Here is a 12413-nt window from a genome sequence, read left to right as displayed (position 1 = left end):
ATTAATGCTATCCATCCATCTTTTCCGGTTCAGGTGGCGGGAATATAACTAGAAAGAATATTCATCAGGATGATCGAAAGTGACGTATCGAGAAAATATCCGCTAATATTCGAAATTCCTCGAAAAGCGGGGAAAAAATATTTCGACCTGGAGAGAGCATAAATATTTTTTCGCGTTTCAAAGACCACTTTAAAGGAACTAAAATTCTTTTACAGATATTGTTAACGCTCGATATAATTATGCAAGTAAACCGGAAAATTCGAGGGATAATTCACTCAGGAAATCATGGTTTTTAATGCTCGAAATTGTGTGAAAATCAGCTGGAAATCCCAAGCAGAAATCATTGGAAATCGTTGGAAATCACCGAAACATCATAGTTTTAAGCTCGAACGTCATTTGTCACCGAATCACACGGTTGTTTATCATATGAAATCAAAGACAATCTTCTCAAAGACAGAGATCGCTTTTTACTGATTTCCGAGTTATAGTAGTCTCTCGGGAAAATAACATAAGAGAGGTCCAGCAAAGTAAGATTAAATGGGTCGAATCTTCCTCGCGATTTAAAGGACGCCTCGAAGGAATTTAAATTTTTCCCAGTTATTGTTAACGCACCATAAAACCGTAAACGTGACGACCGGAAGGTAAAATAAGGAAGGTCGTACAGGACCCGTTTCGCTAGGAACGGGAAGCGCCGTTTAACGAGATGGATCCTCAAAGGCACAAGATGGGGATCTGTCGCAGTTTCGAGGGAAGTTCCTTCTTTACGAGGGGTTACTCCTGGAAATAATGTGGGTCTTTGCATTTTTCCGTGGATACTTCGGATCTTGCTCGGTAAACCGATAGTCCCGGAATTTCTGGCTCGCTTGAAATCGCCCACGAAAAATCTCCTCTTTTCAAATGGCCGAATTTTCACCTCGAAGACACCTAACCTCCTATTAACAATTTTATGTTCCGAATAAAGATACAAAAATCCTAGCATAACGTAGAATAAATAACATCGAAACTATTTATTGCATTTCTCATTCCCTACATATTTATTCTTAACGTTCTCTAACTTGCTCTCGCCCTTCCTTATTTTTTATCCGGATGTTTATTCCTGAAAACCTGAACCTCGCAACTCTTTCAGAGAAGTTCGTTCATCCACATTGTACGTGTACTTGCGCAATTTGATACGTATATTGGATGATCTGTTAAATTGCAAAGAAAATGTGCTTCCACGGGTCGCAGTTCTCCAACGACGTCGCACACGGATATAAAAGTCGTCGTATAATATAAAATAAATGATGCATTCTTCATCCCGTAGCTCGCAGCATTTTCGCAGAGAGGGAAAAGTATATATTCTCGTCAAGGTTGAATTTTCACCTCAAAAGAAATTCTCGTTATAAGAGAGTGCACCCTGTGATGGCGAGACTCAGGGGTCTCCGTCTGCATTCGCCCACTTAAATTCCCCTTTTTCGTTAAAATCGGAATCCACGGATGCTTCGGGGGTAAAATTTCCCCCGAAAATGTCAAACGCTTGGGTAGAGCATAAATTGTAAAAAATAACCGCTCGAATTCCTGCTATTTTCATCCCTCGAGTACCCTCGCCAAACGTTACTTTCGGTCGGCTGAAGGTAAACTTCAACTTTTAACCGACGCATAATGTTGCAAATAAATAAGAAGCATCGTTGGTGAACTCGGCCATGCCTGTCGGAATTATTTCCCCTCTCGAAACTTTCTTCACTACATTTTCATCCCTCTAAGACATCACGGAATTCGTATTCCCGCTTCCGCATTTCAATAATCCGCAAGCTTTCACGATGAATTTACGTGTATCCCTGTATTTGCGTATCCCAGGGTGATATGAGATTAATTTACCATCACTGGCGAAACGTTATGGGAACCATAAAATATTGATGTACCAACGTTTGAAGCCCCGTCTGCCCGCAGACGAATGTGAATTACACCTATAGTTAATCGAACTCTCATCAAGTAATTTGATAAGCGCATTCTCTCGTTAATTTGACTCAACAAATTAATCCACCAGGCGAGATGGTTTAAAAGCGGAAATACCGAACCTCGATCATATTATACATATAATCCTCTTGCTCATATAACGATACGTCGATTAACACTCTGACCTACTTTCTTGTATTCAATTGCGACAAATCATCGGACAGAATATCTGCAAAAAGCTCGGCGTGAAACAATTCCTCTCAATATATCAAATAAACCGATATTCGCGCGGTTGGGACTATTCCGAATATTAAAAGAAAATAAACATAAGAACGTGCAAAATATAGGAAGTGCGCACGAGGGACGTCTTTTCAACAAAGTTTATTGTTGACAGGTTTTTCGATTACTACCATATATTAAGAGAAATCCAGGAAAATAAATGGTATTATAGAAAATCGAGGAAAATCTTCCGACACGGTGCCGAAGTCGTAACGGCCGGAAAAGTAGCGATTGTCGGTACCGTTTCCGGTTCGACAAGCTCCACGGCAAGAAGCTCATAAAAAAAGCATCCACGACTGTCCATTAAAAGTCCGTAACTGCAGCTGCACGAAACCTAAGGGCCGATTTACGATTGCAATTCTGCTTCAGCGGGCACTGCCGAGAGGTTAAACAGTCTCCTCTGGAAATTGCATCTCACCAATCTCGGTCCACCGCCGAGAATTATTCCTCTGATAAGGTTCGCGAGATTTTCCGCGGACCGGACATCTTCAGCATTAACGACGATTAACTGGGCAATTAGCGCCAATCAATTATAACCTATTCGAGGGAGGAAGTCCTCGATGAGAAATGTAAAGTCTATTACAAACGAGTCTCCGTATCGATTAGTTGTCATAGAAAAAGGGTTAAAATCACCCCCGACGAGTTGTTACGACATCTCCACGACAGTCTCAAAGCCTTTGAAGTTATCATTTTTCATCATTATATGTCATTAAATATGCTACTATCCTACTATACTATATATCATTAAATAAAAATTCCCATCCTCGACTAGGCCATCTTGACCAGCGATTGCTATTACATCTATCACACTTGTAGTCATTATAACAACTGTTTTCTCTCCGTGTAAGTGTATCTAAGGATTGATGCACATTCTTTGATGGAAAAATATTTTTTACCCAGAGGCAAAAATCTATAGTGAACGGATAGCTCCTCATCGATTAGTCGGTGTCGCCGGGAAGGGGTAAAAATCGCAAGCACCGGGTTCTTACAACACGCCAGGGGCAAGCGATTGCCAGGAGGAGTGGGGTAGTTGATTTTGCATTTCCAGTCATCGCGAGGAGGTTTTCCGGAAAAGGGGTCAGGGGGTGAACTCGAGGACAGAAGGCTGCTTGGCCGTGCATTGTTCCGCGTGTCCTGGAACCGAAGAACATTAACCTGAATCCCCGGCTTTTTGCGCCGACTTCGGTTCGACGCTCTGCCCCTTTTGTCGCCTAGACGGTTCTCCCGAGCTCGATAAGGCTCTACGCTCGCGTTATCGATATCCGGCGTGCATAAATCGGAGAAATACTCGAAGGCGGATGGAAATGGCCAGTCGGAAACATTTTTCTTCCATGGCGTAGCGATAAGCGCGACGACGCCCGAAGTGCACTTAGAGGGCTCGAAATAAGCCTTGATCCTGCTCCTCGCGATGCGAATGCTCTCCTTGAAACTAGTTAACGTCTTGATGCCCTCGACTCGTGTACATTAGACTGTAAGATTCGGATTTACAGAGTGGAACGAGGGGGCCAAAGAGGAAAGTCGAAAGTAGTTTGCATTTGCGACGCTCCGAAGTCGTATCGTTATCAAATTGTCAGACCTGACTTCTGTAGAACTCCTCCGAAGAGAAGCAGAGATAAAGATTGAAAAATGATAGAAAAAGAAAAACGCTATTTATATGCCAGTACCGAATATTTATGATTTCCTTCTTTCATCGTCTTAGCACTGTTAAAAGGGTTCATAAAATTCCTGCATACTCGGATAAGCATAAAGCTGCAGTGAAATTATACATCTGACGTCCTGACCCTGAATTAGGATTGATTCATATCAATTTCGAAATAACTTCGTAACATCGCGTTAGAATTATTTGAAACGGTGCAGGGAAATTAATGCACGTAGGTACTAAATTTATAACACTTGTTTACAATATAGATAAATAAAATGTAAAATTAAAATATCTTGTTTGGAAGTGTGGTTATATCCAGGATATGGCTTTGAGTGATTGTATGTACGATTAATTGTCGTACTTGGAATTGAATAAAATTCACAATTGTTTGCCGTAAAGCTACGACGGAAACTTAAAAATTGGACTCGAAAGTGTTTCATCTTTATGCCGTAGAATGGAAAATTGACTGTGCGAACTGCCGTATAAAGTTTGCAATGCTCGCGAGCCCGCGATTCAAGCTTTGAGCATTAAGTTATTACTACCGAGGAAATGTTGCACAATGCTTATCAACCGCAAAGTTTCTTCATTGTTAGCCCGATTCCTCGAGGCTGTTGATGCATTCAAGGGGACGATGCCATTTCCTTTGAAGATGGAAACGGAAAGCCGAAGTTTAAGTCCTCGAATCGACCGCGAACGAGTGGCCGGAAATAATTATCGGAAGATCCTTTTGTCACGGATGCGAGAATCGGGCACTTTAGGGAAATCTTGCGATATTTCGGAAGAAAAAATGTATCGCCCGAGATGTCCTAGGCGAACTTTTCTCCCCTTGATCCTCCCCTATAATCGATTGGCGTTAATTGGCCCAATAATCGGCCTCGATCTTGAACAAGTCGGATTTGCGGAAAATCGCGGCGGATTTTGTCGGAAGAATTATTCCTGATAATAAGTAGAAATTACTGGGATATGATTTCCAGACACAGATTTGACCTTTAACTCCAGCCGAACAACTTAAAACGAATTTTACGTAACCCGAAGTAAACGTTAAATAATTTCGGTAATTAATGTGAAATTTAAAAGAATGTTCGCCATTGGAGAAGTTATCTTCCAAAATGCAGCAGAATTACATTCGCAAATTGGCCCTTATATTTCTTGCGGATGCAGTTAGAAATTTAATGAATCAAATAGATGGAAATTATTAAAAGCCACTTTTATCCCAGATTGCACGGACAAACTTTCCTGCCCCTAATTGATTGGAACTAATTACCAGGTTAATTGCCGTAATTCGGGACAAGTCGAGCCGCGGAAAATCTCGCGGACCTTATCAAAGGAATCGTAATCGAAAGCTCTATACATTCGGATATATCCCACTCCTCTAATTCATTTCACGAAAAATTAATGCAAAAATGGACACGAAAATCGGACGAAAAAATTCCGAAGAGAATTCGCCGAATTTCATTTTATAAAATATCGACTACACGTGGAATAATTTAAAGGATCAATTTTCGAAATAGGCTCGTCTATTTTGGTCAAACCGAATGAAAATCCATTTCCTCTGTCGCATTTCGAGCCCTCGCGAGTGTTCGTCGGAGGACAATAACAGAAAATTCTGTGTACACCGTCCTACGGCGTACTCATACGTGGAGAGATACACGCACGGAAACACGTACCATGGCGATTAACCACCCACGCGAGAAAATAACTAGTTGCCAACACGTAGTGTACTCGGTTGGCCGTTAAGTTCGTTTAGGCAACCGAGTAGAGGCGACTTTTAGTCCCCCTTATCGAGTTCGCGCCCGGATTTTTCCCTTCGTTTTTCCATCGGGCGCGTCCTCGATTTTCCGCCCGATTGGCGGATTTGATTCTCTCCGTTGCTATTTCTTTTATCTTTTTTTTTTTCGTCGATGGATTTTAAGCATTTTTGTTTTTTACGAGTGGCATAATCACCGATCGATTTAACGAACTTACTCCCACGGGTGCATCCCATCAGAGCTAATCAACAGCCATCGTTCCGCCGAAATTTAACGACGTCGCGAGATCAAATATTTTATATCGAACAAACAAATGAAGGAAACCTTTTGAACTCATTGGAAAACCGCTCTCGCGTCGATCGTTCATCATTAATTCTTAAGAAATTCCAAGTAATTAAGAGCTTTCTATAAATTATGTAGTCCGAAGTAGTGTAGACGTAAATCTGAAATGCATTTCTTTGAAAACATTTCATCCATCAGAAAATAGCTTTTTTTAACGTAATTGCCGAGCTATTGGTTAAGAGATTTCGATATCGAAAAAATTCTACCTCGCGGATTTACTCTTTCCGAGGAGCTACTCACTCGGAAATAAATGAAAACGATTTCCTTTTTTTCAGAACCGATTGTCTTTGATTTCATATGATAGACAATTATATAATTCGATACCAAGTAAGGTTCGGCATTAAAACATTGTCAATGTTTCGGTGATTTCCAACGATTTCCAGTCATTTCTGCTTGCGATTTCCACGTAATTTCGAGCATTAATGTCCATGAGTTTCTGAGTAATTAACCCCTTGACTCTTCCCAGGAATTTTATCAACACCACCGTATCGAATTTTCATTTAAGAGGAACCTCCGCAATTTATTCACGGCCTTCCCTCAGGGGTGCAATTTTTTATAAAATCTCTTCGGACAAGGAAGACTTTAGTAATTAATTAGCCGAACAACGTAACACCCGAAAGAGGAGCCCGGAGAAAATGGCAGTCGAAATTAGCAGGAAAATATCGGCGTTGCTTTCTCTTCGCCAATTTTAGGGGTTAAACGTAATTGCGTAAGAGTGCAATCCACTGTAAAGGGCTTTAAAAAGCGCCGGCCATGGGTTTAGTGGTTACGTGATTGCGTTACCAACCTTTACTAAAAGTAGGTACCTAACTAGGATTCAGTGTCTCGTTACACGAGAAAGCCGACCTCATCGTTGCAAGCTGCACTTTCCGCTTCATTCGAAACCCACTGGGTGTATTTCAGGCTCGTCAACAGCCCTTCGAAATTAATGTGTAAACATATACACAGTCATTCTTAAAATTCAAAAAAGTTTGTTAAGTAAAAGTTTAGTCTCGTGGTCGGAGTCCACGAGAAAAATTACCTCATCGTCGCAAGCACAACTTTTCGCTTTATACGAGCCCCATTCAATTTCAGTCTCACATAAAAACCCTTCGAAATTAACATGCAAACATATACACTCATACTTTTAAAATTCGCCAAAATTGTTAAATAGAATTCGGTGTCCTGGTTCACGGTAAAACCGACCACATTATCGCAAGCTCAACTTTCCGCATTATACGAGCCCCAATAAATTTCAGTCTCGTCAACGACCCTTCGAAATTGACATATAAACATGTACAAGCCCATTGTTAAAATTTATAAAGTATTAAAAGCTATTAGGTAGGATTCGATTCCCCGGTGTATGAGAAAACCGACCTCATCGTCGCAAGCTCAACTTTCCGTCTCATCCGATCCCTTGTATATTTCAGTCTCGTGTATAACCCATCAAAATATACCCTGTGAACGTATACAGTTCTCAACTTAAGGGGGGAGATAGGTTTAGGACTACGTTTTTTTTATGATATTCATGAATTTTTTGACAAGAAAGGAATGTACATAATTCATTGAAACTTTGAGAACATTTTATACATATATTCAAATAAATGGCAGCGCAGATTCGTCCCACCGATTATCCGAAATGTACCAATTTTATTATTTATCATTCTCTAATTGGATTAATTCTTCCTTAAATTAATTGCGATGAATAATTCAGTGCATATTTGCGTGTACCATTGCTGTACGTACATCACGTACTGTAAATAATATGTATGTCGTATTCAGAATATAATTATTTAGCGTTCACTGATTCAATTAATTTCGCTTAAAATTAGACGATGCTTAAATGAATGTGTAATTGTTACATAAAATAATCATCCGAGGAATATGATACAAGGTAAGAAATCCAACGCAATGTAGGAAAACTTACATGAAAGAAATAATTCTTCAACCAACAGGAAAGGGACATTTGACTCCGAAAACGTTTTGCAATGTGCAACGAGGTGGTTCGCCTTTTCTACCGACATACTTCATTCGAGTGCCAATAAAAACCCTAACTACTACTGTCGTAAAGTATTTCCCCAAGACCCGTAAAATCAGTTTGGCCCTTAACGACTGTTACGACAATTCCAGCTCATAAGAATGGACCACATTAGCGGTGTTTCGAAGACTCACAATCGATAAATCTAACGACTCCAAGTAGGGCCCAAAATCAATAACCTTAACCAAAACATCCATATACCCGCCATCGCTCCTTTTTGAAGCAGGATAAAGCAGGAAAAAGCACGTACACGAAAGTACACTTTTACCGACGACTAATAATTCCCCGGGGCAATTTTTCAACGTGGAGAAAAAATCCGGAAAAATATTGTGCCGCCGAGTCACCTGAATTTCCTGAATTCGCTGAATTTGCTTTACGTAACTCGGAGGAGCAATGAACCATGAACGAATTAAATGAATTCGTCCTACGGCGGGATGAAAAGGTCCTGAAAAGCTCGAGGGTAGAATCCGTTTAATTAGCCGTACCGAGGGACATACGACGGTAATTACGTTACCCGGCACGCAAAAAATTCATATCGCCTCGCGTCGTTCCTACGAAGGATTTAACCACTATCCCGATGATTAAATCTCTTTTCCGAAATTCTCGAGCGATGTCGTCGTACTAAACTTCGTTCTCCAGCCAACAAAGGGAAGGTCGATACCGAGCCAGTCAAAGGAAGATATTTATTCGGAGGGTCTGAAGTGCCCCCCAAGAATTCCATTTTCATAACTGGGAATCGACTTTCGTCAACGGTACAATTGGAAGTTTACTCTCCATTTACCCGCGGGATGAATAAATATCTATTATGTATACGGCTAACGTATGAATAACCCATAGCGAATTCAATATTCAAAGAGAATCCGAATACAAATGCATAATAATGAAAATGCATTCATTATTCATTCGGGGAATGAATCATAAAATCCCATCCAAGCATAATTAGTACCATTATATTTTCTGTTATTCCATTAAAAACAATCGTTACACCTACATCATTAATTACGTTGCAACTAGTCACACGTATCCCTGGAAAAATAAAAAAGAAAACAAAAGTGTATAACTTCTGTCCCAAGTGCTAAACGCACGGTTTATATTTTTCGCGCCCCCAATTAAGACTGCAATTATTCAAAGCATCAACACAATCCTCCCCTCAATTTTCCCCCTGGGATTCCTGGCGGGTCCTTTATTTTCAAAATTGCCAAGTTTCATTCCCTAATTAATTTCGAGAGGAGAAGAGAAAAAAAAAAGGAAAACCGGGATCGCGGTTATTCTCTTCGGGGTATCGTTGTTTTCTATTATAACGAGTAGGCTCCGGTATCGTCCCCTGCGAAATTGCGGCCTATTCTACCCCACGTTTTACAACACCCTCGTTGCCAGTGTCATCGACGAAAAGCCCTGAGCACGATCTTATATAACGGCAGGCATTCCCGGAAAGCTCCGAAGATCAGAAGATTCCAGCCCCGGAAAAGCTCGGAAAACGCGGCCCTTCCGGTGAAGAGTCGATCGAAACAAAAAAGGAATTCCTTCGTTAACCCTTAAATTTAATTTTTTTACCCAACATCATAAGTATATGAAAAATATATATATAAACGACTGCCTTCAAAAAACAGATTCAAATGTTTCTTTCCCTTTCGACCATTATTAATCACAACTACCCCCGTGAGAGTATGCCAAAGTGCCAGATTGCACATGCAAAATGCAAATTTAAGATGTAATGACATTCGGTCAAAATGCCCCAATGTCCGTTTAAGTGTTAAACTAGACGCTGCACCGTGCAGGATTTTGCAAATTCCTCGGGATACAAAATTTGTTATAAGCAAATTTCCATTTACGAAATTAAATGACTAACTACATTACCCGATTCATTAACCCTCAACCTACCGACAATTTATACCCCCCCTACCAATACCATTTAAAAACCATCATTTGACCAGTATTACTTTAACATATGGTACGATCTACCGCAATATGTGATGTAATCAACCAAAAATGATTAACAAAAGAATTCTGTCACCCCAACCAAATACTTGGTCGTCGCTCTAATAACCACATTCTATGGTTGAACCAACAAAACTACAATTGATTCTACCAAACAATTTTCCGCGTGCGGCGTTAATCGGACAGTTTTAACTACTCGTGGTATAATCGATATTTACGCAGGTGAATAAAATCGTTTTCATATTCGTGGTCCGTATCGGTGATAATTTGTATTCCCTTCTCCGTCGACGGTGGCGGCCGATCAGCGGTTTTACGTTCCTCCCCCATTTTTGCAAATCGGCTTACGTGATCGATCCCTAGTAGCATAGAATAATTTCTAAATATTTCTTTGTAATCTTTGCTAAATATCTCACGCGACAGATTTTCTAAGATTTCCTGTAGATTTCATTCGACGATATCTGAAATATTTGTTGAAAATCTCAATGACATATTTAGTTTCAATAATTTATAAACATATAGAGAAATTATATTTTTTAACTTATTAACATAATAAAAATACATTTTTTACTTCACGACTATTATCGGACACTTCATTTGGTATCAAAAAACACGAGAAATTTTTCTAATATTTTCGTTCCGCTATTTCATTATGGGAGCAAAACGTGTGATTTTGATTTTAAATATTTTTAAAACGTTTATAATGTATTCGGCAGATAATATTTAAAAAATACTTGTATTAAAATGAAACGAAATGTTTTGTATATCTGGTAGAAAAATATTATGAAAACACATGGAGCTAATATTATATAAATATTATAGAGATAATATTCTAAAGTAAACGTTTGGCAAATATTTCAAATGTCTGCTAAATATTTACAAAATGTACGATATTCGTTAAATATATAGAAAATACAGGACAAATATTTTGTGCTACTAGGGATGATTCGCCGCTCCGTGGTCAAAAGTTAAGCATTTCGTTCCTATGAAAGAGAGACCAGGGGAAATATGATTTTTCCCCAGCAAGGGGGGGGTTGATAATTACATCCCCACGGATCTTTCAATGTGGTAATCATTCCTGATAGAGTGTATACATTAGGGTAAGGTTGGATAAAGATTGAGCCCGTAAAAAGCACCTCCTCAGGAGAAGAGACATTAGGGGAGAAAATGTTGTTTCTCAGATCAAATCATAGCAAACCCTCCGACGTAATAATTTCGCGATAAATATGCGTACGTCCCGATAAGCATCGAATTCGCAAAGACGAGGATAGATATAGCAAACAAAAATTTTTCAGGGGGAAACATAAGACTGCGGATACAGTCTATAATGGATCCACGAGCAATGAGAGGACAAGAACGAGTTTGGAGTCTTTCATTCAACCGTTGGAAAATATTTTTAATCGATTAATTTCCATTATTTGCGTACAAAATTCGACTCTGCAGGCTGCATTAATTCTAGTCGGTTGTGCCCCGTCAAGTTAAAAGTTAATTGAAATAACCGTCCAGAATTTTCTCAAAGTACACGAATGCCGTTTCCGTTAATCGGACGGATTTTCAATACAATTGACATTTCGCCCCAAAAGTGGTAGGGAAAAAAAAATTAGTACGTTTTCTGGACAACTGTCGAATTTTCTAAAAAAACATGCGCCATTTCGCGGATCATCAAAATATTACCGTAATTCCATGCAAACTCCCTTTTTCATCTACCTGCTTTACGATCGTCACGAAGAAGAAACCTCAGGAAGCTATTTTTTCTGTCAGTGTTTATCCCCTTAACACGTTAAACCTGTTAATAATGAATGAAAATGAACTATTCGAGATACACATCCGGAGTACCCTATAACGCTTTATAACATTTCTTAGCTAATATCAATATATACATATACAGACACATGATATAAAACCTTCGAATTCGATAAATTGTACAGTTAACGTAATAGGAATGAAATACCAGCACTTCCCGTAAAGTAGAAAAAGGGAGGAAAAAGGCGTCTCGCGCGGGCAAATCGGATGAAGGTCCGGCACCTTTGGCTCACTCACCTGCTCGGGGAGCGCCCTCTCTCTCCTTAGCGCGCCCACGCAGATCACAGTTTCTTCGTTCCTACGTAAGAGTCCCGGTCGACTGTCGGCGAGTGCACTCGGTCATGGGTCGCGCGGCGGGTCGGCGAGGGAGCGCCCGAGCTCGGCCAATGGGGTTCGCCGGTCGGGCGGAATCGGCCAATCAGAATCGGAATCGGCGCGACGCCTCGCGTGGCGCTCCCGAACCACGAGCCCAGGATCGGCCGCCTCAATAGAAGCGTTCGAGTCGAGGGGAGCAGTCTGTCCGTGCCCCGAAGGCTAGAGAAAAATGATATGTACGTTCCGTGGCGCACAGCTCGAGACTCGAGATCCTCCCTCGGCGTGTTTACGGGGCGGCTCGAGTTGCGAGCGCACGCGCGCGCGCGCGACTCGAAAAGAGAGGTTAGGGCGCACCGGACCGCCGCCTGCTCGTCAAGGAGCCGCGCAAGATGTCCGC

The 12413-nt window shown here is 40.6% G+C and overlaps 1 protein-coding gene across 1 annotated transcript in view; it reads right to left on the bottom strand.

Annotated features, from left to right (window-relative positions):
* LOC105694480 (probable cationic amino acid transporter) overlaps window positions 1-12014 on the bottom strand; it is a 59804-nt gene extending 47790 nt beyond the window's left edge. The window contains exon 1 of the mRNA XM_012415175.1: window positions 11939-12014. The gene's annotated coding sequence lies outside the window, so the exon portion shown is untranslated. The remainder of the gene's footprint in view (window positions 1-11938) is intronic.
* Between the last annotated feature and the right edge of the window lie 399 nt (window positions 12015-12413).

The sequence above is a fragment of the Orussus abietinus genome, unplaced genomic scaffold (assembly GCF_000612105.2).
Source record: "Orussus abietinus isolate OABI.00-Male unplaced genomic scaffold, Oabi_2.0 scaffold20, whole genome shotgun sequence".
Lineage (NCBI taxonomy): Eukaryota > Metazoa > Arthropoda > Insecta > Hymenoptera > Orussidae > Orussus > Orussus abietinus.
The sequence above is the reverse complement of the archived record's forward strand: the minus strand, read 5'-3'. Positions and strand labels throughout refer to the sequence as shown.